At 47.8% G+C, this 26891-nt stretch overlaps 1 protein-coding gene and 1 long non-coding RNA gene across 2 annotated transcripts in view; both read left to right on the top strand.

Moving 5' to 3' along the window:
- Positions 1–2426: 2426 nt before the first annotated feature.
- LOC120849608 lies at positions 2427–5057 on the top strand. The gene is made up of 3 exons (XR_005717962.1): positions 2427–2639; positions 3401–3572; positions 4992–5057. It is a non-coding gene; the product is annotated as an uncharacterized LOC120849608 (long non-coding RNA).
- An 8319-nt stretch (positions 5058–13376) lies between these two features.
- The window catches only part of LOC8026193 (ets DNA-binding protein pokkuri), a 29789-nt gene continuing 16274 nt past the window's right edge, over positions 13377–26891 (top strand). Inside the window, exon 1 of the mRNA XM_029968504.3 lies at positions 13377–13555. The gene's annotated coding sequence lies outside the window, so the exon portion shown is untranslated. The remainder of the gene's footprint in view (positions 13556–26891) is intronic.

Genomic DNA, 26891 nt, shown 5'->3' with positions numbered 1-26891 from the left:
TCATCTATATGGTAAAAAATGGACTAACTACGATTCATCAAGCTTGTCTGAGTCAAGCAATGGCCAACACACGTTTTAAGATTCTCAGCACGAAATTTCAGACGATTCGCCGTTCCGACATTCGATCGGCCGGCATCGCCTCCGAGAGGACCGCCCCTGGAAGCTGTATTCGCTATCCGCCAAATGTGGACGAGTGAGCGTCGTCTGCTCGTTTATCGCATTCCGCAAAGAGCCCCGACCAGACGCAATCCATCAAAAAATACAGATCGACGCTCAGTATCATGCATTACAACGCATAACGCAGTGAACGAAGGGACGTCGTCTGCTTTTGAATAGAACATTTGGGCTGTGTGCCAAATCTTACCAAAATGGATCCCAGTTACTCCGGCGGATCGTATCACGTGACAGCCCAGATTGAAAAACGCTGGACGCGAGTAGATTTTAGAACGCCAAGGGTACAAAACCCTTACCCTGGAGTAAGATCGAGTGAATTTTGGAACACGGCCTTGATGTCACGAGCGCCCCTGCTCGTTGTTGCCGGTAGGGCGACAGCCAGTTATTCGGAGGTGTACGCGTAAATTTAAAATTCATTTTCTCGGAAGAAAATAAATATTTTAATTATATATTTCGTAGACATACTTGGGAATGTATATTGCATCGATGGTGAATATTTTATAAATAACGACAACCATCATTATTTTGCCGGAGCTCCCCAGACGCAAACTTTTGACGCTAGCGTCAAAAGTACAACTCACTGGGCATTTCTTTTGTTCATGATTGGTTCATGTTGATAGAACGTGCAGACAAACACGACGAACACCATGATGGTGCGCTTTTGACTCTGCCTGATTGGTCCTATCACCTCGTGACGTCGCCTGCGCTTGGACCTTAAAAATCGTGAAAGGAACTTTGTGCTGGCATAATTTCGGATTTAATTAATCGCATAAAGTTTAGTGTGCCGAAATAAAACTATTCCCCAAGTGTACAAAGCCAAAAGTCTGCTTTTCGGTACGAAAATTTGACAATATATAGTGGCATAGCCTCCTCTATACTCACAGAGCCTGGCAGTTCGACGACGGAGCCATAAAGTGCCCGGTCGCAGATTTGGAGCAGGAGGATCTGGTAGCACAGAGCATCAAATAGACATTTCTCGGGGAACCTGGGCGTCAGCGCACAGCTTTTGCAGCGGCGAGGACCCGAAACACACTTGTTCGCTCGGGAGAAGCGTGTTACGGCGTCTCGCCGCACCGGGGCGCCAGTCACGTGGCTCTTCTCTCATCCGTTGCCTGCCGCTCCACCTTTTCCATTTCGGCGGCCGCTTCTCGTGGCGATCTGCCAGGCTTTGTCAGTATATAGGAGGCTATGGTAGTGGACTATTTCTTACCTCTATACCTTCGAAAGCTGTCCGCCTTTTCACTGTGATGCATCCGCGGTGCCCACGGCACGTATCAGCCTAATCAAGCTGACGCATTGAACACGAGCACTGTGACGTATGCGCTCGAAAACGATAAATCCGTCGACGAGTGCCGTGGCAATCCACTTATAATCAGTTGCGAAGGACAAGTCATCGCATCCGGTGCCCAAGCGCGTGACGACCACGCCATTTCCCGTTTCGCTTTTTAGTCGAGAATCAAAGCTAAGGAGATCGCCACTATCGGGAAAATATGGCGGTGAGACGACATCTGTACCATTTACCAGCTCAGCGCACAACGCTCGGGTTTCAGCAGGCTAGCAATAGACTAAAAATGATTTACCCGAAAATTCCTTCAGTTTTCAAACCTGCAGCGATGTGTTTGGCGTAAGCTTGCTTCCATGCATGGCGGCTTTACCTTCTTCGGGGAAGCGATGGAAGGACTGCGGTGCTGATGAACCTTGATAAACGCGCAATGTCTGGTTCACGCGGTAGCGTATAGTTTCATTCAGAGTACGGTGTGGTTCGGAGCGACCTGGGCAACACGACGGTAACGACAGAGTTATCGGAACAACTGTTACATCACGTCGACTGCCGACAACATGAGATCACGGAAGCCAGAAGGAACGAGCAGAAATCGCGAAAGGACCTGTTTCGTTCAATTCAGCGTTTTCCCACTAGACGACGCGCGTTTTGCTGGAGTCGCTTGGTGGTCAAAAGAAGCTATCGGGATCCGGCAACGGCTTGTGAGGAGTTTGCCGTGTACGAGATTCCTATGGCAAACCCCTGGCGAATGTAGGCTAGCCTGGGTGAATCATACAGTCGGTTACGCTCGGACTGGGAACCGGAGAACAATAGGGAGTTTTCGTAGATCGTTTTCGACGTCCCGCAAGGCCCTCCGCAACCCGCTACGATAGCGGGAACTCCACAGTCAAGGCTATCGGCGCTCAGGCGCAGTAGCAACTTCTTCGTTGCGGAACGCTTAGCGGAAGGGGCAGCGCGGTCTACAAAAACTCCCTAATAAGTACAGCGGAACCGTGCGTGGCCTCCGACTCCGATTGATTTTTCGATTGAAATTATCTTTATTTCAGAAAGCGATTGGGGAAGGAAAGATTGTGTTTATCCCAATTCCAGGATGCCACTGGCTTCCAACGCTTCGGTGGCCCTCTCTACCAGCCAATGCTGGCAGACAAGGTTATCGCCGCGCAGGATGACCTCCTCCCTTGACGTGAGTGTGATTGGAGCGATTGGGGCTCCGTACTTTGTGGTAAGCGTCCGCCCTCTCCTGGCCAACGTGGGCAATGTGTCTTTCTGTAGTCTCCTAGGAATGTATTCTTCCTGGGTTAGGTTTTTGTCCAGAGGAGGGTATGTTCTTTCGTTGAGTCGCAATACACTTAAATATTCGGCGAAGTTTATGATCGCCATGTCGAAGGAGGGGTGTTGCAATGGGGGGGGGGGGGGGGGGGGGGGGGGCGGATGAGAAGTCCTCCGGCTGTGTCGTTGGCGGCCTCGTTCCCCTTTCGCGCCGTGTGTCCTGGCGTCCAGATGAGAAGCACCTTCTCCAGGGGGTGTTTACGGAGTATTTGATGGGTCAGTGTGGATAAAGTGTCTAGAGGCCTCCTTCGAGTCCGTGAGAATTATGGCCCGGGGGTTGGAGGTGATGGCTAGGGCGATGGCTGCCTCTTCCCCTTATGTGACGATTTTGGTCTTCAGTGTGGCCGAGTTGACCACTCTTCCGCCCGGTGTTGTGACGACAGATACCACTTTTCCTTCTCGTCCGATGCCGATTCCCTTTGCAAGTTTGAACTGGCAGCAGTAGCTCTCTTCAGGCGGAGACGCCGCGGATATGCTTCCACCGAGCAGTGACTCCGCATTTTATGCTTGGGTGATAAGTGCGGGAAAAGTGTTTTTGGAATCGAAGAATGCCATTCATAGTCTTTACGGTGCTAGGTAAACCCACGAATTCCGGTTCTCTTTTGCTGCGTCTAGGGATGAGACTCTGCCATTCGATTCATGTGTTATTCGCAAGTTGGAAGCACCAAATGTCTCCCACAGGTCCCGTGTCGCACACACCGCCGTCCCTTCCCCGTGGCGACCGTGTACAAGACCGACGTCACTTCGCCCGCTGCTACGTCCAAGGTCTGGGAATGGCCGCCACGCGGTGAGGGGTAGTTTTCTTCGCGCCCTTTTTTTTCCTGTAGCGACGAGCAGAGGAAGCCCCGAGCAGGAGCATCGCAGTCAAGATGGCGCTCGAAGCGAGTCAAGGCCTTCGGTGCGGTCACCGCAAGGCATACCGCAAGGGCCTCCGATGCGCGCGCGGCCCATGCGGGACCTAGGCGGGTATTCTGCCCCGCTCGCTGCACGCCAACTGGGCCGGCGCTGCCGCTGACCAGCCGAGGGGGAGCGCTCCTTGCCGCGGCGCGGCCGATCCGCGTCGGACTTCGTAGAGGCCGATGCCTCCTTCCGATGTCAAGGTTACCTGGGCCGGAGGAAAAGCGACGCAAAACAAAGCCGGAGAAAGCGGAGGAGACACACCTTGAAACCGGCTCTCGGCTTCTTGAGCACAGGCGCACGGAGCGGCTGCAGCTTCTAGCCGTCCGGTCTTCTTCCTTCAGCGGCGAGTTTGCAGCGCGGCACGGTGGTTAGCGCCGACAAGCAATCGCCACTTCTTTCTGTTTGTTTTTTCTTCTCTCTTTTGGAATCGAAGATTTGTGATAGAAGCTACTAGTACGTGGTACAAAATTCTCGCTAAGGAGGGCAGTAACCTAAGGGGTGAAGTTTAGTGCCCGTCAACACTGTGTCATAAAATGGATATTGTAGTTGCTAGCGTTGAAGGAGTTGAGGGTGAAGAAGAGCCAGTCGTGTACTCGCTCTGTGCGGATTTGTAAAATGCAGAAAAGCGACGCGTCGGGTTCGCGCTATAACAGTGTCGCGCGGTTTAGCGTGTTGAGGAGCTCTGCAAAGCGACCGACTCGACGCCGGAAAATTTGGCGATGGATAGCTAAGCCGCCCACCTACGTACGGGCTCACTGTGCCTCGCCGTCTGACATCTGTGACCTCTGTGACCAAGGGCTGTCATTTCACCGCTTGGAATCCTATACATTCACGAACCTGAATATCCAACGAGACAGGAATGTGCGTTTGTCACGCGACAGGCGCGTCCGAGTCCAGCGAGACCAGAGCCACTGGAGGGCCTGGCCTTTCCGCGGTTCTAGTTATCCAACGAGTCAAAGATCCAATCGCAGGACAAAATTGATTATTCAACACGACGTCCTATCCAACGAGTTTGAAATACCAACAGGACGGGTGATTCGATCGCATCTGCTTTGTCCGGCAAGCCCCAATGCCGCGGCGCGTTAAAATGTCCTACAAGACGAAATATGCATGGATCTCAACTGCAGATGAGCCATGGAACGTATGTATGTATATAGCACGCTTAAATATAAAGATAGGCATCCCCATCTTCTTCCGAGACAATAAAACAAATAAAAATAGTTGTGCCTTTTAGTATTCGGAGCTTGTGGGATGACGTGCCGCCAGCCGAACGCCAAAAACCGTTTTCTTTTTTCTTTCTTTTCAGGACCTCACAGGACCTTTCAGGACTTTCAGGACCTTTCAGGACAAAATGACGAGCTCATGCCAAAACTCCCCGGTGAGAACACAAAGACATCGACCTCATTGCAAGAAGGCGGACCAGATGGGTCGAAGAACGCGCTCAACTCGGCGCAAACAATACAATTTTTTTTTTAAAAATCAAGAAATCAATGCGAGTATTGGAGAGTCACTGACTCACTCGCTGGACTGTGGCCGCACGCGTGTCATCTGACACTGCACAGAAGAAACTTTTCGCGCGTGCTTAGAACGCGTTTCATAGCCCAGCAGACAAAAATGGCAGTTCACAGGAATCCCGGAGAAAAGCTCACCGGAGAAAAGCTCACCGGAGAAAAGCTCACCGCAAAACCGCCGGATGCGGAGAAAAGCTCACCGGCCACTGAGCGTGTGTGGAGAAAAACTCACCGATATTTTTTCTCCTTTTTATATGGAGGCTGTTTGATCGTGCGTAACATATATATCAATTTATTATCATTAAAATTCGTCAGCTTTGTAAAAAATAAAATGTCCTCTTTTGTAATATTTGTTAAGCTTATCGGGTATATTGCTCCTAAATTAATAATTGCGGGCGAGTGTTTTTTGTGGTTTCCTCTCTATGCAACGAAAACCTAACTAAAATCTTTATGAACTTGAAGAACAGGAAAGAGTAAAAAAAACGTAGTGATGACTGCCTAAAACCTAAAAATCAAGGGTGTAAATGCCGAAAATCCCAAAGTGCACGCGCAACAACGCGGTGCCTGAAATTCTCTTTGAAGCGTTTGTTAACATTTGTAAACAGAATAAAACAGTCAATAGGATATCGAGGTTTCTTCCACGGACATGCACGTTTTCTAGCCGTCCGTGCTAGTGTTTCCACACGTTGCCTTCGTGTGACAGAGCCCTTCTACGGCGAGCCACCCATGACCTTTAGAGGTGCGCACAGTCACCGTTGTTACTCGTGAGCTATATAAGAACTAGTTTTTTCTAAGGTAGGTAGCGAATTGGGCGAGTTTGTAAACGTTATACATGATGAAAACCGCTCAAACCACGACGACGGAGTGAAGACAACAAAAACACGACACGACGAAGCTTTCTCGCAACTAAAGTTTTGTTAGTGAAATTAACAGAACGAAAACAGCGTAACCGACACGGATTGCATTAACAAACATCTACTTATCTGTTAGGCACAACACAATATTTGGAGCTCAAGCGATTCACACACCGCTATTCATATTAAGCTCGCAAAAAACAAACCTCTTTATCTGACAGAGCTACCGACGGCGCACCCTCAGCTGTCAATAAATTGTTGCCTTTTTTACCGGTGTACGATGTTCTGATTTTATACTTGCGGCTTCATTAATTTATAGAATGGGTGATTACTAATTTCTGAGGAATAAGTAAATATGCCCAATGAACCTCAAGGATATTACAAAAACGAGGACATATTTTTAATGAAGTGACGAATGCGAATTTGACGCAGAATCAAACTAGAATCAAGAGTTTAACGCAGAATCAAGCTAAGCTAAAAAAATATCGGTGAGCTTTTCTCCGCATCCGCTAAAAGGCCGGTGAGCTTTTCTCCGCATCTGCCGGTTTTGCGGTGAGCTTTTCTCCGGTGAGCTTTTCTCCGCCGCCCGTTCACAGAGCGCGAATATATTGCCGGACGGGACCACGTGCGTGTTGATTCCGTGCCCGCTGATCCAAGTCGCGAACACACCGAGCCAGCACATTGCTCGGGGAGTATCTGCCGAAATCGTGCAACCGTTTCACGAGACTCCGGGCGCAGGTATGATGGACAGGTGATTTACCCTGCGTTGCCAGGTAGCGAAGCCCGCACAATCGAAAGCCCGCGAAGTTCACGAGGAAGGCTCCGCGTTGGCAGTCCGAGAAGGCTCCTCTCGAATCGCGTGTTTCACGAAAACTAATATCGACCCCACAAAACTAAATTTCACCGTATCCTTGTCTTTCCTTCGCGCTAAATTTGTCCCTTATACTTCACCAACCAATTTAGTATTCTATAAAAACGCTCTACTTGCCCGTGGTACCGACTGTGTGCTCTTCATGCGGACGTAACTTTAGCAATCGCTGCGGCGCACGTGTTATGAGCCGTGAAATCGTACCTGACAAAAGACGGGGAGAATAGTGTGGGTGGAGAGCCCTTTTAGGGAAGGTGATCGGGCTTTTCGGTCTAAACGCCAAAGGACGTACAATACTTTGCGCGCGCACCTGTGGGAAAACAGACCAGTTTTTCTGCCGTTCACGACAAAGAACCATGCTGTGTGAGGATGCCCGTTTACCGGACAGAAATTGCGTGCACCTCGGTCGAGATTCAAACCGTCGACCACGCAGTAAACTTCAAAGCACCTTTAATTGTGGTTGACGGGTGTTTGTCCCCGAATACATCGATCGATCAACATGCTATTTGGCTTTCATTAGTGGTGGCAAAAAGCTGCAGCAAGCGGAGTTTGACGTGGCCCCAGCTCCAAGATGACAGTACGCAGGTTCAGCGACTGCTTAATAAAGACACCGTACTTTTAGCTCAAAACACACAAAAGTAAAACGCAAACAAGAACAATCCCGTTTCGTATACGTCATTTGACGGAATAAGCATTTAGGGAGGAATAATTACATATTTATCACCCGCAACGTATAATTGTAGACAATAGCTGCACTAAGTCATCAAACTCCTTCCCTTTGTTTATTTCGTTGTCTTTTTTTAATTTTTTAGAATGGGTGTAATGCTTTTGTTGACCCGTTGAGTCTGTTAGAGGGCTGTCGTTGCTCTTGGAGCCACCCGGCGTTTTTCTTTTTTGTATACTCTATTGCCCTCCTTACAATATCACACGCACCTAGGAGCGAGAGTTGCAGAAAGAACAAACTTGACGGCACCCGACCGGTCTCCGTTCCCTCAGTCACGAGTGCGGCCTTGACCAACTCTGTCGTCGAGTGAGACGTCGTCCGTCATTGGCTGAGAGGGAGCGTCAACCGCGTGCACCTGGAGAAAAAAACAAAAACAAAAAAAGATAAAACAAAATTAGCGCGAATTTAGGTATACGCGCCGAAACAAGCCCGTACTATTTTTTTATGTCATTTTTAATTGCACAGAAATCGTAAATGTGCTTTTTTTTTTTAAATGTTCCAAATTAAATGCAACATTCAACCATTTTTTTTTTTTTAAGGCGGGCGGGGGTTGTGCATTTTGTTGCAAAACGTACAGCGACGTCCGCGGCACCGAAAGGATTGCCGGGAAGTCTAGGTACAAAACTGGTCGTAGTGCAGACGACGGGTACGACGGAGAAAACGGGCGGGCGGGCACGCGACCTTTGTCCCACGACAAAAGTCGCACACAAGTGTTGCTTCGATAATAAACTCCCGGGAGCAATCGAGCTCGTAGTCATCCCATCCTATTCCATCAATCTAGCCCGCGGCCGCGCGAGTCTCAACTGTCCCTTTTCTCTATTTAATACAACCTCTATGGTCCATAGATTTCACTGTTACAAAAGCATACCTTCTACTTTCTCTACATCACAAATCGCATTGCTCAAACTGAAAACCAAAAGAGTGGCTTTTGTTTCCCTGAATCAACCTCGACGATACAAGTGGCAAGACCCCTTTCGACAACAATCCGAGATTTGAAAGATAATTATGGTGCCATTTTCCCCGGACCATTGACTCCGTGCTAATCAAATTGTAAAAAAAAAAAAAAAAAAAAAAAAAAATTAGCTTTTTTTTTATTTTTGGCCGTGGGGGGGGGGGGGGGGGGGGGGGGGGGGCGTGGCATTGGCACGTAAACATTCGGAGTTTATCGGATAAAGGACCAAAATATTACCGGCGAGTGTTTTTCGGAGTTTTTCGGATTTATCCGAAAACATGGAGTTCTAGGTATCGACAAGTGAGGCAAGGAGACCATTAAACTGAGTGTGCGACAGATAATTAACGCATTTCCCAAAATGTGTCTGCGTATGGCGGCGCCAGACACCGATGGTGCCCTCAGTGTTGGGAATCGTGGAAGCGTTGTCTCAGTAATGCAAGCGTATAACAGTCGGCAAAAAGCAACAACAACAACAGTTTGCTCTCCCCCGATACCAGTTTACTCAGCAGTACCTCAAGGATCACTGGGCCCCTTTTATTCTTAATCTATATAAATGATATAGCAACAAATTTCCCTTCCTCTGTTCACGTTAAATTGTTCGCAGACGATGGTCTTTTCAAAAGTAGCTACACTTCAGGACCAGGAAATTCCCAACAAGTCCCTGGAAGAAATCTTCTCGTGGAGTAAGAAATGGGGTATGATAGTTAATTTTGACAAAGCTGTCTCTTGCTGTATTACACATAATAATAAAAAAAAAAAGGTCTTAGACTTTCGTTATTGTATAGGCGGCATTGAACTTAATAAAGTAGAAGCATTTAGGTGTTTAGGAGTTATTTTAGCTAATACCCTGCGCTGGAATAGTCATGTGGAGTACATATGCACCAAGGCTTATCAGAAGTTAGGTATTCTTAGAAGGCATCTTACACATGCAAATGGACATGTTCGATTAGCTCTATATAAATGTTATGTACGTCCGATCTTGGAATACGCGGGGCGAGTATGGGGCCATAGAGCAGTGGTTCTCAACCATCGATGTTTCGCGGACCCCTTGTGGATCGGCGGAGATGATGGAGGACCCCGTTCGTGGTGAGAGGAGAGGAAAGGTATAGGCTAAATATAATAATAATTTAATAAATGAATATAACTAAGGGCTAGTGTGAAGTAGACCTCTCTTATTTATATACATACGACTACGAGAAAGATCACCCGAAAACTGAAACATTTCTTCTGGACCTGAAAAAGAAACATCTTTTGTGCCGGGCTTGACTGATGAGGCAGGGCTTCGCGGACCCCTAAAATGTCTTCGCGGACCCCCATTTGAGAACCACTGCCGTAGAGGAAGCAGCATGTTGTGCAAATGGAACGGATACAGAGTCTGGCACTTCGGGATTTTTTTTTTTTTTTCTCTTCTGTGTATAGGCGCACCGAGTCAGTTACGGCAATGCGAAATGAAGCGCGGCTTGACTGTTTAGAGAAAAGAAGGAAAGTGTGTAGATTAAAGGAATTATGCGATGTGGCTAAAGGCTTGACAAAGATTAATCCTGAACTGTACATGTTACCTTCAACATCATGCTAAAAATATATATATATATATATATTAAAGCAGTTGCACTCTGCCAGTACAGAAATGATGTCTTTAAATAATCTTTCTTTTGTTCGACTATTCTTGAGTCTGCCAGAGCAAGTTGTCAATTGTTGTAGTCCTGAATTATTTGAAGCACAGCTGAATGCATTGAAGGTTTGCACGATGGAAATGTATATCTTGAGCATGTGTGGGTAGCTACAACCTACCTGCGCTCGCTTCATGCGGTGAGTGCATGATTGAGATCCTTGTTTTCTGTGTGTTTTCCCTCCTGTGTAAACCGAAAAGTCCATAGTATTCCAAATAAATAAGTAAATAAATAAAACAATGTTTTGCAAATTTGGTAAATAGAGATCGTCAGAAAGGTTATCGAATAGCTGCAGAGTGTAAACGTCTATTACGCCACACAAGATGCCCTTCATGATAAGAATTCACTCTAGATTCCAAAAGGTACATTGCCCGAACAATATTATCCCATACGGCGCCAGGGTGGACAAGGAAAAAAAAAAAAAAAACAAAGGAAAAAGACCAGAAAAGAAAAAGTGAATTTGATAAAAAATATTATTTATATATCCTGGTTTAAGTCAGACCAGTTTCGCAAAAATAATTCAGAACACAAGACAAGTACGCATATATTTTTATTTCTCGTTTGTCTATCATTTGAGGCTTCCTATACGCATTTGTTTTGTATATAAATCAAAGAAGCATCAGACTACAAAGATTTCTATAAGGCTCAGCACGAGCAAGAAGAGATGCTCTTCTCGGCGAATGGAACCGTTAGCTTGACTTCTATCTTCCACTTCGTTCGCAGAGCGCAAAAGAAAGAAACGGAATCAAGTAATGACCCCTTCCAATCAAGTCCGAACTCGAAAGAAAGACCGAATAAACTTTGTTTTAACTAACTATAAAATCCAGCTCCATACTCTTCTACGATAGCGGGGATTACAGCAGCTAAACAGTTGTTAATTAAACTGTACTTTACATTTACAGTAATTATTTCTTCAGCATCGTGACCAGTAATCGGGCGAATTAATCAATCAATCTGTCACGTCGAAAAATATATCTAGTGGTAAAGAATCCCTATTTTCCAGCTGACGGGATTTAATTGAAATTAATATAATTTGAATCAAATAAACCCATTTTTTTTTATTTACCTAAGCACATCATAAACATGTGCATGTCCTAGGTAGTCCACTTGTCAACATACCGTACGTTGTACAAAGATGCATGATGCGGCTCTCAGCTTCCTGAAGAGAGAGAGAGAGAGTGAACTTTATTTTTGTACGCCTGGAACGGCGCTCGTTGAGAAGGTTCTAGAGGAGGGATGGGTGTTGCATGATTAAGTCGCAGTCAAAATAGATTCTTTAGTATTTGGTAGAGAATTCACACATTCGATGGGCACTTCCATGTTCACACGCAACATGACGCGACCAGAAGGATCGGCTTTCCTAAACACACCTCTATCCACTCGTAGTGGAAGCCCTTCGCCCTTTCCACTTTGCAGAGCGAACGCCGGAGAGGAGATGGTCTACGATCCTCCTCTCCGGCGTTCGCTCTGCTAAGTGGAAAGGGGTTGGAGCTTTTCCTGATTTTCTTAACCTACAACAAGGTAGTACGAATGATTGGACAACGGAACTGTATTATCGGCGTATTGAAATACTCCGCGGAATTTCACCACCGACATGCGTTAAAAGCAGATACTAAACAAGAAGAGGAGACGGCTCACAACTCCGCGAACGCCAGCTCTCAAGGAAAATTTCGCGCCCTGCGAGCTCCACATGTTCAAACCAGCAGCTGGTTTGAACATGCTGTTAGACAAAACGTCTTCAAGCAGAATCTACAAAACGACCCCAAGCCAAAACTAAAATCTTAAAAAAAAAGAACCTTAAGCGACACAGAATCGAAAGCGTTGAAAGCACCCAGAAGAAAACGCACAAGTAAAAAAAGGTTATTTCGAAACGCATTGTTGAACAAACTGAAAAAAAAAAAAGAACGAAAACTCTTTGAGCAGTGGTTGTGTGTCCTTTCCCGTGTAGCAAAACCGCCGTGTTGTGTGGGCAAAATGTTAAATTTATCCGAAAAGGCTGCCACTCTCAACAAAATGTGTTTCTCCCAAATCATCTATACTGCAGGCAAGGTTCAGACAGGTCGATAACTTCCGACCTTTACCGTAATCCCCATACTTATACAGAAGCTTGTCAATCGCTGTTTTGAGTTCCTCTGGAACTTCACCTGACCTTACGAAACCGTTCCACACCGCAAGACAAAATTCTCTACACAGATCGGCTATCAGGACTTCATCGCTCCCAGGAGATAAACCGGATGGTGTACGATATTAAAGGGAAACTGAAGCGTTTCTCTATTTGAGAAAAAACATTTCAATGGCCTTCATTCTACCTCCAGGATCAGGAATATCAAGGTTATTTTTCAATTTGGTGCACGGAGGCTTCAGAAATTATTTTTTAAAGTACCGCCGAAGCCCCTCCTTCCCGCGGCGTGACGTCACACTAGGAGCGTTCGGAATATCTGCTCTCGCGCATCTTCAGCGCCTGTCAAAGCTATGCACGCGCACTCTTGCTATTTTCAGAAAGGTCAGAAAGAGACGTCACGACTGGTGTCAGTGCGGGAAAATATACCTGGCAAGCTTGCCGTTGCACGCGCTGAACACACGAGCGACACGCGCTTGGAGGCCCGAAGATCCTAGTATGACGTCGCGACTGGTCGAATGTTTTTTTCGCTTTTTCTCGCTTTTAGTTGCATCTTCGGGGAAAACAAAAGTGATATTCAGATTCACGGGATAAAAATACGCCAGAATTCACCTCTAACTCGTTTTTTTCAAGAAGTGTTTCAGCTTCCCTTTAACGAAGTTTAATAATAATAATAATATCCGTTATTATAGAAGGTGCGCAAAACGTCATATATGTATATATATATATATATATAAAAGTGCTGCAGTACATTTGTACACGCAAAATGCCCCGGCCAAACATCTCCTCAACACCGAGCAGGCCGTGCATCGGAATGTCTGAGCACGAGGAACAGAGCAGCGCGAACCGAAACGTCCGGACTTCCCCAGCGCGGCTTCAGCGGCTCAGCGGCGACGTCCGCTCCGTGCAGCGCAGAGCTCCCAGCGGGGCGGGTGAAAGGAGAGCTTCCTCCCGGAACGGAAGTGACGCGTGCGGCGCGTGTGCCCGCAGCTTCCGGCCGCTCTCTTCTCCTCACCGCTCGTGTGCGACGCCCCGACCGAATGGCTGCTGGTGCCGTGTGTCGCCGCTAGCCCCACGACCAGTTGTGCCCGATGCACCGTCGATCAGCGACACGCCGTGCGGCCAGCAGCGGCAGTGCGGCCGACCGGATGGATTAAAGCACCCCCACCACGGTGAGTGGACGACCCGACGGCGATCCTTTCGCAGCGAGGGCCCCCGACGCCCCGAGACGCGCCCCGCCGCTGCTTTCACCCAAGACCGCGGGCCCGCTGGTGTTGCCCGGGGACGCAGTGAACGCAGTCGGACGCACCTGTTCAACGCTGATGCGTTTGCCTCGCGCTGCAACGAGGTGGCGCGCGCTACCATCCCTTTTCTCCACATCCGTCTACACTTTACTGCGCGCTGAGGGGGTGGGTTACTACCTGAGTAGGGCCCTCGCCTAATGCACTGACCGAAACGGCTTCAAGGTCGTGGTTAGACCGTGGACGTCAGTACGCCGAAGCGAGCGAAAGTACGTCGAACCGGACCCGCCGTGGATTACACGGAGAAGGAGGGCCCGTTGCTTGCGCTGCACCGAAAAGAGACGCCCTGCGCGTGTTGTGCTGTCAGTGGCAGTCACTTTGGCGTCTGGTGAGCTTCCAGCGTGCAAGCGCAGCCGAATCACGACGGAAGGCAGCGACCGTGTGATTGGCATTTCAATGAGACGCCTCGCGCTTAAATCTCACGCGCACGTAACAGCGATTGGAGACCCCGCACTTACGATATCAAACGCAAGTGAGGTGGCGAAAACTCTCTACCGTTTGCTTGACAGTGTGGAGCTTTTGCGAGCCATATTCGCAGGTCAAAACCGTCCAGGGCTCGCGGTTCTTCAAAGCCTGTTTCGTCTAGGAAAACACTGTCCGATGTAACGAATTTGCAGTGTTGCACACTGTGTATGAAACGGAGTATAGTTTCGTCCATTTCGGCGGCTCCAGGGAAATCAGCGGCGCCGAGCGGTGAAGGCACAGCAGCTGTGCAGTGCTGACGGTGTCGACTGTACAAAGTGCTATGAGAGCGTGCCTTTCGGTTTCCATGCACGAACGCATGACCCCAACTTGTGAAATCCAACATTGCGAAAACGCCAGACCAAAAAGAAACAAACAATTGACAAAAAAAAATTGTCACAAAACGAGTGCTTTGTTGGGAGAAAGATACGAGGAGCCTTGCCGGTTTTGAAAAATACTGCTTCATTGGACGAATAGAGAGGAAGAGGACTGATCACAACCCCGTTGTTTTGAGACAGAGCTTTGTAGTAGATTGTTCGGATATCTCGATACACCCGATAACGATACGATGCATGCGTAAAGGCGGCAGTGGAGTATCAGACATAGGCGGATAGTTTTAAAATTTTTCCGGGGGGGGGGGCTAAGGCCTATGGTATCGTTATCGGAGTCACCAGAACGTTGTAAACACAAACGATAAACCACTCCGTTGGTTTTAGAAATTTAAAACAGAAACACCAACCATAAACTTATATATATATATATATATATATAAACTAAAAGAAATGTTTTTAGCGGTTTATTTTAGCTTTTGTCTTCTGAGGTCGCTCCTCGCGCTGAAATTGGGCAAAATTGAACGTCAACCGCTTTCGTTTCAGGTAATCGCGCAGCCAAATGGCCGCAGGGGTGCGGCAATCCTTCCTAGCGTACCCTGCCGCCTGTTATCTGTCAAAGGGTGTGGTGACGTCATCGTTGGCGTCTCCGAGCGATCTGATAGGCGGGCGAGGGTCACCTGTCACCGTCGATGTGACGTCACTTTCGCTAGTTTTTCTTCCTCCTCCGCTCGACGGGCAGAAGAGGCGAAGCTATGCTTTTCAATTTTATTTTGCGATCACGTCGCTTTTGCTAATAGCATAACAAAAAATTATAAAAAATCTTTGCAGGTTTCCAATCATGTTTTTTAAACCAAAACATAATTTTTTTTTTTTTTTTTACAGTGAAAGAGAAAGTAGCAGGGACAGACACCATCTGTTCCTGTGTCTGGATCCAAACTGTCGCAGCTCTTTCAAATAAGAAAAAAAAAAAAAAAAAGGCTTCATCCAGCTTCAAATGGACCCGAGGAATTTCATCTCAATTTCAATCTTTGGATTTTCGAAAGAAACGCTGGCCATACCTAGCCGCAGGACTGTGGCACGCGCGGCGCCTGACATTCGGCAGAGGAGAGTTACACGGAGATGGCAGCGCGCAGAACACGAATACTGGAAGTTGGAACAGTCGGTTACATAACTCGGACGAAGAGCGAAAGCTACGAACGTGACATTTCTCTTCGGGAGCGGGACGCCGTGACGGCTGCTCTGACGACGGTATACGTTCTCACGTGCCGTCGTCTCCGACGCTGTGATTGGCCGGGCAGAAAGCGTGGTAATTACGCCGTTTGCCAGGTTACGTTCTTTTTTTTTTTTTTGCTTGCTTGTGTGTTTTGGTCAACGCCACTTAAAAAGAATAGAATTCAGGCCTGCGAACATTTTCCTCCATCTCCATGGAACTTCTTCACAGTCGGTTGGCAACAACTCTCTGATTGGACTCGAGTCCCACGCCGAGCGTCCCTCGACGCGTTCATTGGACACGAGGCCCAGCCGAGCGCTGACGCAGCGCTCGTATCCAATCTGCGTCTTAGCTCGATCTCGCTGCGATGACGTCGGAATTCTAGTACTACAGTGTACTAGAATACGGGTGTAGTGTTGGGACCGGAACCGCTCGCGTGAGGCGCGTGGTGTAGATCGCGACAGGTGTCCACACCGGTGCATCTTAGGAGCCACTAAATGAGCACTCCGTTCCCCGACATTGTTGTGGGCGCCGCCATTTTGGTGCTTGTGCAGAGCAGACGAAAGTGCCGATCGTCATGATTCAAAAGTGCGACTTCCTCAGCATTAGATTCGGTGTTCGGAAGCTCATGTGGTATTGCTTTGCTTTGTCTCGAACTGTTTAAACATTTGTAGAGGTCGGAAAATCGTTTCCTGTGATTTCAGATAAGCCTTCAGATAACTGGCAACCTTGATTTTAAGACACAATATGGGCAAGTGTCGTTACCCTGAAGCGCAGCTTATTTAGTGGCAATAGTTCATCTTTAGGAAGGTCAACAGGGTGGTGGTTGTGTGCGTGCTCCGTGCTCACACGCACGTGCGGCAGCACGTGCGGGCTTCAGCGACTTCCTGCCGCCCTGTCGACTCCAGCGCCGCGATTGTTGTCTACACACGCAGCCTTACGAGCTGCCATTGCCGCGCCTCGCCGGTCCAAACACTACCCCATATTCTAGTACACTGTAATTCTAGTGCCACAGCCTTTGATTATTCTATGGGCGACAATGGGATACTCCAGCTTTCGAGTGTATATACCGATCGGGCAATATTTGAGTTGTGGAATGCGCCGGGCCTCGCTCGTTGGACGAAAACATATCTAGTCCCGAGTGTCACGGATAATCGAGTGTCAATACACGGGGGACTGGAAGTGTTTTTCCTTCACATCCGGCGCGTTCGTTTCCCGGCTGTGCTACATCTACCGGCTCTCAGCTTCCCGTCACTGGCGCGCGCACCGGGACATACCGATCGCCCTGGTATGTCCCCTCGACTGCGCGCGTTTCGACATTTTTTTTGCCGGTCTCTCGCCCGCGCTTCCCAACCTATCCAGAGTCGGTCCCATCTTTTGCGTCATGAAAACGGCAGCGATGCGAACTATAATACGTGGTCACTTCGCTTCTGACCACGGCAGAAGTGTCGAGCGAAGTAGCGAATTGACTCTCGAACACGCGTCACGGGCTAAGGGGGCTTCCGGTAACACAGTTAAGAGTGAAAAGTGGATGCTCCTCCCACCTTTTTTCACTCTAGCAGAGTGGACGCTGGAGAGGAGGAGGTCGCCCCCTCCGCAGCGTCCGCTCTGCTAAAGTGGAAAGAGGTGAGAGGAGCTTCCGGCGACAAACACGTATCTCCAAACACAACTAAGTGACTGATGCGCGACTGAAAAAAAAAAAAAAAGAATACGCCTGGTCCTGGTCAATATCGTTATTATTGTCCAGCTCGCCTGCACCTATTGCATTATTATCAAGGAGCTTCAACTTTCTTATCCTGTGAGTGAGTGCACCGGTGGTGGTTGTGCTCCTGCACGACGACGGCCGACCACGCCTGTCCGGGCCGTGTAGTGTGTGATCGACACCAATTCCGATCGGAAGAGCGAATTCCATTCCCGCCGTGTGCGTCGAAACTCTTGGTCGGGCATCCGCGCGTCGTCGCCAAGCCGGTCGGGTTGCCTCATCCGCCGGATGCTCCGCTGCTGTGTGCGGGCGTGCGTGCGCGTCGACTCCGGGCCTGTATACTCCGTTTCGCCTTATGCTGTGTACCGCGGTGAAGAGGCTAGAAGCGCGAGTTCATAACGTCGGCAGCTGCGCTAAATGCACCAGAGCTTGTGGGTGCTGCCGAGATGTGGCCCTAAAGCAAGGAGCTCGCGCTTGTGTAACTTTCCCTGAAAAAAAAAAAAAAAAAAAAAAAACTATCTATCTATCTATCTATCTATCTATCTATCTATCTATCTATCTATCTATCTATCTATCTATCTATATATATATATCCTGGCTCCGCCAATTTTTGGCTTTCGGCGGGTTCCTGGAAACTTTGATTCTTTGATTCATTGGATTAAGTACGGTTCATTCATCTGCACATATTCGTTCATATATATATATATATATATATATATATATATATATATATATATATATATATATATATATATATATATATATACTGCCATATAAACGCCGCGAGGCAGATTTTGAATTGGGTGAGTTTATTTACTGACATGTGTGTCCTATCTTATGCCGAACCCCTCCCCCTTTTCTTTTAAGAAAAAGCGTTTTTTAAAAGTTGTGCGTTTCTTTAAACACGTGTACAAAAAAAATAACAAAAAAGAAGCAGGCACACCCTCATACATAGGAAGGAGAAAGAAACGGATTCGGTGCAGATATTCCCGGCAGGCGAGCAAGGAGCCGATCACTCGGCTCTCTTATCATTGTTGTACGTCTCTGGTACACTCCCTTCCACCCCGTGTGATGGACCGCAGCGGACGCTACGAGCCGCCACCGGAGTCGCTCCCATGCCACGTGAGCGTCATGTGAGCTTCGGGAGGGGCCCAGCGACGCGCATATAGTCACGTTGTCGCAGCGCAGGATTGGTTGAGACGGCTCGTAGACTCGGCTTCGCTCCATCGTAAGCTGGAACGGAGTAGAGCGGCTGCGAATTCACGGGTATCAAACCAACCTAACCCGACTGATCACTGCCCATCACAAACACGCACACGTTGAAAGAATCGATGGCCCCCGACGAGTTCCCGATGGCGCGGCCGGGAACGGAGATGGCGCTGCAGCGTGAGAATCTTGTATAACGAAAGCTTTGGCGGTTCGGCGATCGTTAAAACCGCTACCTGTATTTCACCGCGGTTCGAGGAATGTACACCAATGTTGCGCCGGCATCATGTATACTCTCTATAGGGAGTATTCACTGGCGGCCATAGCTGTGTGCGCGAATGCTGAGCACGTGCTGACGGCGAGCTTCTACAGTTCTTTTGTAACGTGCATTCCGCACCATCAAGAGTTCTGGTCTTAGCAGTCTATTGATGTGAGCTCGTTCTGAGCATGCGCTTTAAACTGCACCCACAAATATGGCGTCCAGTGAATACTCCTTATTCTTCAATGCCGACACTCGCGTGCGCCCCGCTAGCCCGCTTGTGCGAGGTTTCGGGACTTTCGTTTGGCGATTCGAATGGCTTAATTCGATCGTCGTATGAAAACGCTGACATTACTTGGAAGTCGTTCTGGGAGGGTTTGTTGTGCTAGCTCCGGTGAGCGAACTTCTCGTCGGACACCGGTGCACTGCGGGGGAAGCGACAGACGCGGATTGGGACTCCCGTGATCCTGCGCACCTCGCTTCGCTGCAGGGCAGCCGCGTCTTGTAATTCAAAACAAAGCAAAAACACCTTTAGTGCAGAAAAAAAAAAAAAAAAAAAAAAAAAGCGCGCGCGTTGTTTAGAAAGGGAAAAAAAAAAGGGGGGGGGGGGGGGGGGGGGGGGGCTTGGTGAAAGTTTATGACAACTCTGCCCTGCAGTAAGATTTCCGAAGCCGAACACGACAGATTTGCAAATTTATGTGCTTGCTTGCGTGGTTATAACATTTTTTTTTAATTCAGAATGTAAGGAATTATTTATATGGGTACAGTGTGTGGGTTTACAAATCCCACGGACTAGGTGTAGCTAGGGCAATACCCAATTCACACGGCCAGAGTAATGATATACACAGGTTCTTTGGCAATCGGCTAATCAGCCCGCGCTCCAGTGGGTTGCAAGCACATGCCACTCGCGGAGGATCGCGAACTGACCCTCCGCCAAGCACAAACGTCCCTAGCCAGAGGTGCTACCTTTATGATCGTGCGACTCCCAGTGACTCGAGGTAGTGTGGCCCACCCTATACTCTAGGTGTAGCTGGCTGTAGAGGCTCCAGCAGTTACCATAGCCACCGTTTTGGGGACGGCTGCTGTGGTTACTTTGCAGTGTATTCCGTGGCATACGCATGTTTTGAAGGACCGTGTCTACGCTGTGTTTCAGGAAGGGTAGATTCACCAAGGGGGGGGGGGGGGGGGGGGGGGAGTTCTGCTGAGATATGACGTTACGACCGAAACGTTGCCCAGATCTGTTTTGTTGACCCAATATTTGCTATGTCATCAAAAACGTATCTTTTAACTGATGTATATAAATTTTTAATTAAAAAGGAAAGTTGACCTTGAAATTACTAAGCCCCCCCCCCCCCCCCCCCTCCCCCCTCCCGCAAATCAGCTCCGCCGTTTTACTGTACTCAATGGTAGAGTAACTGTATATATGCTCCGCTTGCGGAACAGGCAGAGCATACATATCTTGTTCCGCCTTTGAATATTAAATTTATCAGTTGGAATAAACCTTAGCTGTTATGCCCTGTGTGTGCATGAGGTAACATGTTTATGTAAAATAAAGTAAGTAAAAAAGCAAATTTCTGTTCTTATGCTTTCTCTGTAATTGCTTTTACAGGACCTGTTGTTTTACAGAAGCTTTCTGTAGGTGATCAACAGAAACAATATATCAAATAACATAACAATTATAAACAGAAAACAAAGCTTTACAAAAATTTTATAAAAGGCCGGCTGACAAAAAAAGAAGTTTTTACACATTTTTTTACGATGTATATAGTTACTTTACACATTACGGAACACTCAAATTTTTTACAAAAAATCTGTAAAAGATGCTCTAATACAGTTTGGGCAGGTAGGTTATACGTAGGGTGTGCATTTCCCGGTTTTAACCGAAAAACACCGATAAACATCCGTCGGTGACGAAAATATAAAATCGGTTAAAACCGAAAAACACCGGTGATTGGATATTTTCGCCCTGGTTAAAACCGAAAAACACCGGTCGTTGCTAGTTTCCGACCTAGCGAAACCCTTTCCCCGTAGAGGTTCGTCAAACATGTTATCTCGTGGATCCTGCATTCTTCCAGTGTTTATACATGGCTTGCAGGTGGCGTTAGTCCGCCCTTCTTTCTGGGGGTCAAAAGCGTCTGGTGAACGCAATGGAAGCTAAGCTCTCATACGCCTTTCCCCCATTGTGTCTCCCATGGCCCCCTTTTGGGGAAAAATTAATGCAGTGGAGGGTAGGCTCTCACGTGCCTTTTCCTCATTGTGTCTGGCCAAGTGATGTCGGTGGAAGCCATGTATTCAGAGGTTGCTGTGGTTCCTGGAAGAGAATGCCAACGTCCGTGTCGTACAAGAGCTTGCGTTTTCATAATTGCGGGTTGCGAACCGCAAGGAACGTGCTGCCATGACGGCAGCGCGTTCCTTGCGTGTAGATGCAAGCATGAAAGTATGCTTGCATCTACTATAATAACCAAGTGTGAGAAATAGTTGCTTCCTAGAGAAGAAGTGTATCAACTGTGTGAATAAAATTGGAACTCTCTGTCTGTGATCAATCGCTTTTTTTTTCACCGATAATCACCGATTTTAGCCTCGTCATGAGACGTTCCACCGAAATACACCGGTGTTTTGAAAATAAATAAACACCGAAAAACATCCGCCGATTTTTCTCACAAATAAACACCGGAAAGTACACACCCTAGTTATACGGTCAGGGGGACATCATATAGGTGACTAATCTTTGTCAAACAAGGAAGAACCAGGTTTCAGAAAGTGTCTGCACACTGCCTTTACCGCGGAGCTCTAGCGAAATTTTGTTAGTTACTGATACTTGCCTCAAGAATTGGTTCAACACGTTAATAGACACATCTAAACCCAAGTTACGAGTCACGATATTTTTTTTTTTTCTCGCGAACTCATTGAGTTTTTAAAATTTTGTATGCAAGGCTGATATATGTTTTACTGGCAACACTGAAAAGGTGACGTCAAATTTTCTGGGGGGGGGGGGGGGGGGGGTACAGGTTGTTCCCGACAAAGTACATCATAGAAAAGCGCAACATGCCAAATGGCATTCGCTTTAACGAAGCTATTTCATTAATTCGTGCATTTGTTTGTTTCGCAGACTCTAAGATCTAAGATAAGCCATAAATAAGCGGCATTAATGAAAAAAATAAAAATAAAAAAAAGGAGGGCGAAATTGTACACTTGTTTACTGACGTCAAGTCGCCAGCTACGAAGTACTACTTACGCAATTCAGATGCGTTCGATTTATCTGATTCCAGTGTACAAGTAAAACAAATTAAGCGCGCGGTGCTTTGCTGATCTTTATCGTCACCGCCTTACCTCGAGCAGTGGCAACACGAAAAACAGAGCGCGACGTCAACAAGTAGGAATAGCCTCCGACAACGAGCGGAAAAGATAGTAATAGTACAGCTTCTGCCGCAGGTCTATTTATATTATCCGAGAACAGGTTGTCAGTGACGCACTCATCTCGCGAAAAAATGATATAAAATAGCCAGATTATAATGACGAGAGTGTTGCGGACAGAGATGTTTTTAGAGAAAGGGACCCCGACTCTTTGGGTCCAGGGGTTTCCCCAGGAATTGAAATTAGGGGGCATGGAGAATAGAGGAGTCGTTGCGACAGCAAGGGAGAAGGGGGGGGGGGGGGGGCTGTACCCCCCCTTCCCCCCCTTGGAGGTGTTTAGGGAAATCACTGTTTGGGTCCTCCAGCAGCTTGGGACGTGGCGCTGCTCAAGCGCAGACGTTTTGCACATGCGCAGTGCGGCGCAACAAGCTGTTCGGGGTACCCAAAGCGTTGAGGCCTCCTATTCTAAAAACCTTACGTTAGTACCTTTGACGGTAAATGGTCGAATGTATTTTATAAATATTTAGGCGAACAAAAAAAAAAATTAAAATATCAATACTATTTACTTTGAAAGCAGAGTAGCCCGTATGAGCGGAGAATCTCGCCAGTGATCAAATTCTTAATGTTGAGTTTGGCAACGACGAACGTGATGCGAGTCACAAGCCCACGAAAGAGTTTTCTTTTGATTGTTGAAATCACATGAGCCACTAACCGACGATCACTGCATTAATTGGTGAATCGCTAGGTGTGTCAATGCATTTTGCTATTCATTATATTTCCAAAGTATGGAAAGCATAAAAAAAAAAAAAAAAAGCCCTTGACGAGGTTGGAGGTATCTTTTATGGATTTCTTGGGGAAACTCGACTTGGTTTGCTCTTACAGTTTGAGATGATGCTACGGCTGTTAGCCCAGAAATTCGTCCGGGTTGGAGGGCTGGTCCGTAGAAATATTTGTGCGTGTGTGTGTGTGTGTGGGGGGGGGGGGGGGGGGGGCGAGAAGTACTTTATGTATTTTGAGTAGGAAAATCTGAGGAGGTGTCGGAATCAACCTAGAAAGCGTAAAATAAGGTTCTCTTTTCTCCTTTTTTATGGGGGGGGGGGGGGGGGGGGGTGTTGGGGGTTAGTTACGCCACTGTTTGTAAGGTACACGGGAGAAGCTACGGACTGAAGCGAAAAGCGTCGTGTGCACACTGCTCCTCCCCCACGACTCCGGAGCACGACGCGATGGGCCAGCTCGAGACGGGTCCCCGCTCGGCGTTTGCGACCCCGTGGAGGTCGGTGCCTGCTAGAGACGGATGATGGTGCAGTGCAGCCCGCAGTCGCCGCTCGAGGCAAGGCCGACCGCCTCTCCCGGGCCGAAAGGGGCCGGAAGTCGCTTTCGCCACTTCCGGCGGCGAAAACGCTTGCGACACTTGCCGTAACCTGAATCCGCGGCGCGTTGCACCGCCGAAAGGGGCGCCACACTGATATATTGTCCGCGCGCGTACGGAGCCTAGATTTGAGAGAGCGAGCATCGCAAACCACGGAGACGAGACAGGTCACCCCCCGTTTTGGTGTACCAGCCTCCAGGCTGTCTAAATACACACGACACAATGTTCTTTTTGTTCTTTTTAATCACGGAGTCCGTTTGCAGCTTCATGGCGGACGTTTGTTAAACAGATTGGTCGCAAGTGCGCATGCGTTGTGTTGTCGTAGGGCGAGGAGGAAAGCTGTCGGAAAGGGGGAGACGCTTTTGCAGGCGATCTAACGGTTTCGTCTCATCCTGGCAGTTGGTATCGCAAACGCGGCCCATTAACCAGCTGACCCCGATCGGGCAGTTGGAAAGACTCTGAGATCTGGGCACACTGGCCGCGCGTGCGCTGCGGCTCATCGGGCGCCCTTGGCTGGTCGGAGAACCGGCAGGTTACGCAACGCACATCAATAAGAAAACGGAGAGAGCGGTTGTTGCGTTGTGCGTTCCGCCGAGTATCGTTCGGGTGAACGGCTGGAGGAGCTGCGGGGGGCTCTGGGAACAAAGACGTTGCGGACCAGTGGCGAAGTTAAGGAGAAGGGGAGAGGGGGCACGGCAACCGCCCCCTTTCCAACCCAAACCCCCGCCAAAACAGCATTTTTTTTTTTTTTTTTTTTTTTTTTTTTTTTTATATGGGGAAAAAAAGTAACATATACGTATTACATTGTTCTAAAAAAAAAAATCATATTTTTTGGTAAAATGGGTGAAACACTGATAGGTTACACTGTTGTCAGAAACCGGCGCAACCGCTGCCACTGATGTTATCAGGGTTTCCTTTCGCTGTAGATAAACATGTAACCCAAAGCTTCGTATGCTCTCGCGGTGAATAGGCGCTGTTATATGGTAGTGTTCGCGCACTGCCCAAGTTGGTTTGGAGTAAATCCATACGTTACAACACCCCTTGCGCGAGGGCGCCGCCAACGTCGTCGCTTCCAGTACGGGCGAAAACATTGTTTTGCCGTCTCCACGCCAATAGAAGACATTCATGATGCAAGCGTAACGCTTACATCCTGAACGTCGCACATTTTCGTTTTGCTTCATTTTTTATATTTATTCTTTTCTTCGCAGGCTGAAATGTTTTTTTTTTTTCCTCAATTTTTGTTTCGCCCGTGCCGAATGTGTCTACCAGGTGGCTGGGGACAAGAGGAAACGAAAAAGAGTGTGCACACCCCTGCCACACGGCAAAATGTAATGTGTTTATGGCGAATCAGCTCGCGGTTCTGACTACGAGCGTCGGATATGCCCATGGGTGGCGGGTTCGATTCCCGCCCCGAGGTGCACGCAATCTGACGAAGGCTCATTGCAGAGAAGGTGCCGTGTAACCGAGCATTTGTGGTTGCACGCCAAAAGATCGTCCAGGTGGTCGAAATCAATCCTCGGTCCTCCGCTGGAGCGTGCCAGATGCCCTTCGATAGAGGTTTGGGACGTAAAGCCCCGTAATTATTTTACTACGGGCGTTGCGCGCGCACCGCGCTGAAACTGAACGGCACCGCGCTGAACTACCACCTCTATTGATTGGCCGCGATCAGAGAATGTAATTCGATTGAAATGACATTAAATTTGACCGCGTGGTAGGGGTGATTCGAGTGTATTATTCGTTCGATCTCATCGGACAACGCAGCCGTCGGGACTTTACCCTATTTGCCCGCCGTATGCACCGAAGAATTTATTCTATTTTCTGCCAAATTATCCAAGCATCAAACGTGATGTGGGGGACGTAGGTACACATGCCGAATGCACTCGCCTCATGGACATAAAACATTCAAATTAGAATTTAAAAAAAAAAGGGGGGGGGGGGGGGGGATGGCGAACGCACGCTGTACGCAGTGCCGTTTGTTTTAGGTTTTTGCGTTAAAGGGGCCGTGAAATAAATTTTGGGCCGAGATAAATTATTCTAAATTGCGACTTTACTCATCACGTATCGTTTTTGCAGCTAAAGGAAGAGGGCAGAAGGTCAAAAGTACTGCTTTTCGGGACGAAAATCGGAAAATATAGCGGTCTATGTCTCGTATATATGCCTTATTTCCTTCGAAAGCTCTCGGTGAAAGCTCTCCAGCCGACCTCAGCTCACGGATTGGACACGACCAATGTCATCAATCAATCCGTCGACGAATGTTTGGATTCGCGTTCGTGGCCAATGGGTACCGTGACGTCATTTCACGTTTGAGTTGAGGATTAAAGCCAAGGAGGAAGAAGTTGCTAGATCTTTTCCAGGACCCATTTGAGGCTGGAACACGTGTGCGAGAAACCAACCAAAAGTCGCACGAAAATCGAGACACAAAATAAATTATTGCACACTATTTTTTTTTTGTTGCAAAACTAATAGCACGTATACACCGTAAATATGGTTTCGGTAAACATTGCCACTGATGTACAAAAAAAAAACAACAAAAAAACCGCTTTGTTATTAATAAAAAAAAAAAAAGAAGAATAGAGTGAAGCTATTTTTGTGCGGTTTTCGGTGTGTGTTTTCTGCACATGCGTTACTGGGTTTAGAACAGTTACGGCTGCAAACGCCAGAACTTGCGGCGAATAACTCTCGCAGCATGCTCCCTGGCGATTCGAAGGAAAGGAAATTTAATTTAGCAAAACTCCCGTTATAAATTGGTGCTAACACCATTGGATTGCGCACCGCTGCGAGCTCATCGCGGTTAATTTAAATCGTCTTGGAATCTCAGATGTAGGTTTGGGTTCCTTTAACGTTTTTATTTGGCAGTTTCGGAAATTCGAAATTTTTCGTGTCTTTGGGCAAAAAAGATCGAAAAAATCAAAATTCGTCGCCACCGTAAAAAAGAAAAAAAAAAAAAAAAAGGTTGTCGGCGTTTAAATTTATCGGCGGTTGCAAAAACAAATAAATACCATTATCGCTTGGATTGCTTGGAGCGGCCTGGGAGCCGAGCTGGGCTCACAGACCGTCATTTCAGTGCGGTCGAAGTCTTCTTTCGGCCAAGTGTTTCGATTCGGCCAAGTAATTTTGATTCGGCTAGGGGCTTCGGTTCGCCTCAATTCTCGGTAGTGCGACTGCCATTTTCAGTTTGACTGTACGTTTTCGTCTGGATTAGAGCCACTAAATATACGCTACGCCTCAGACTAGCGACGATTCGTTCATCTTGGTACCCACTAAAATCTTGTTGCCACGTCATCCGAAGCTTTATCTGAAATCGCCGGAAACG

Source organism: Ixodes scapularis, unplaced genomic scaffold (assembly GCF_016920785.2).
Source record: "Ixodes scapularis isolate PalLabHiFi unplaced genomic scaffold, ASM1692078v2 PGA_scaffold7__128_contigs__length_106722199, whole genome shotgun sequence".
In the NCBI taxonomy this organism is placed as follows: domain Eukaryota; kingdom Metazoa; phylum Arthropoda; class Arachnida; order Ixodida; family Ixodidae; genus Ixodes; species Ixodes scapularis.
This window is presented reverse-complemented; position numbering and strand designations above follow the sequence as displayed.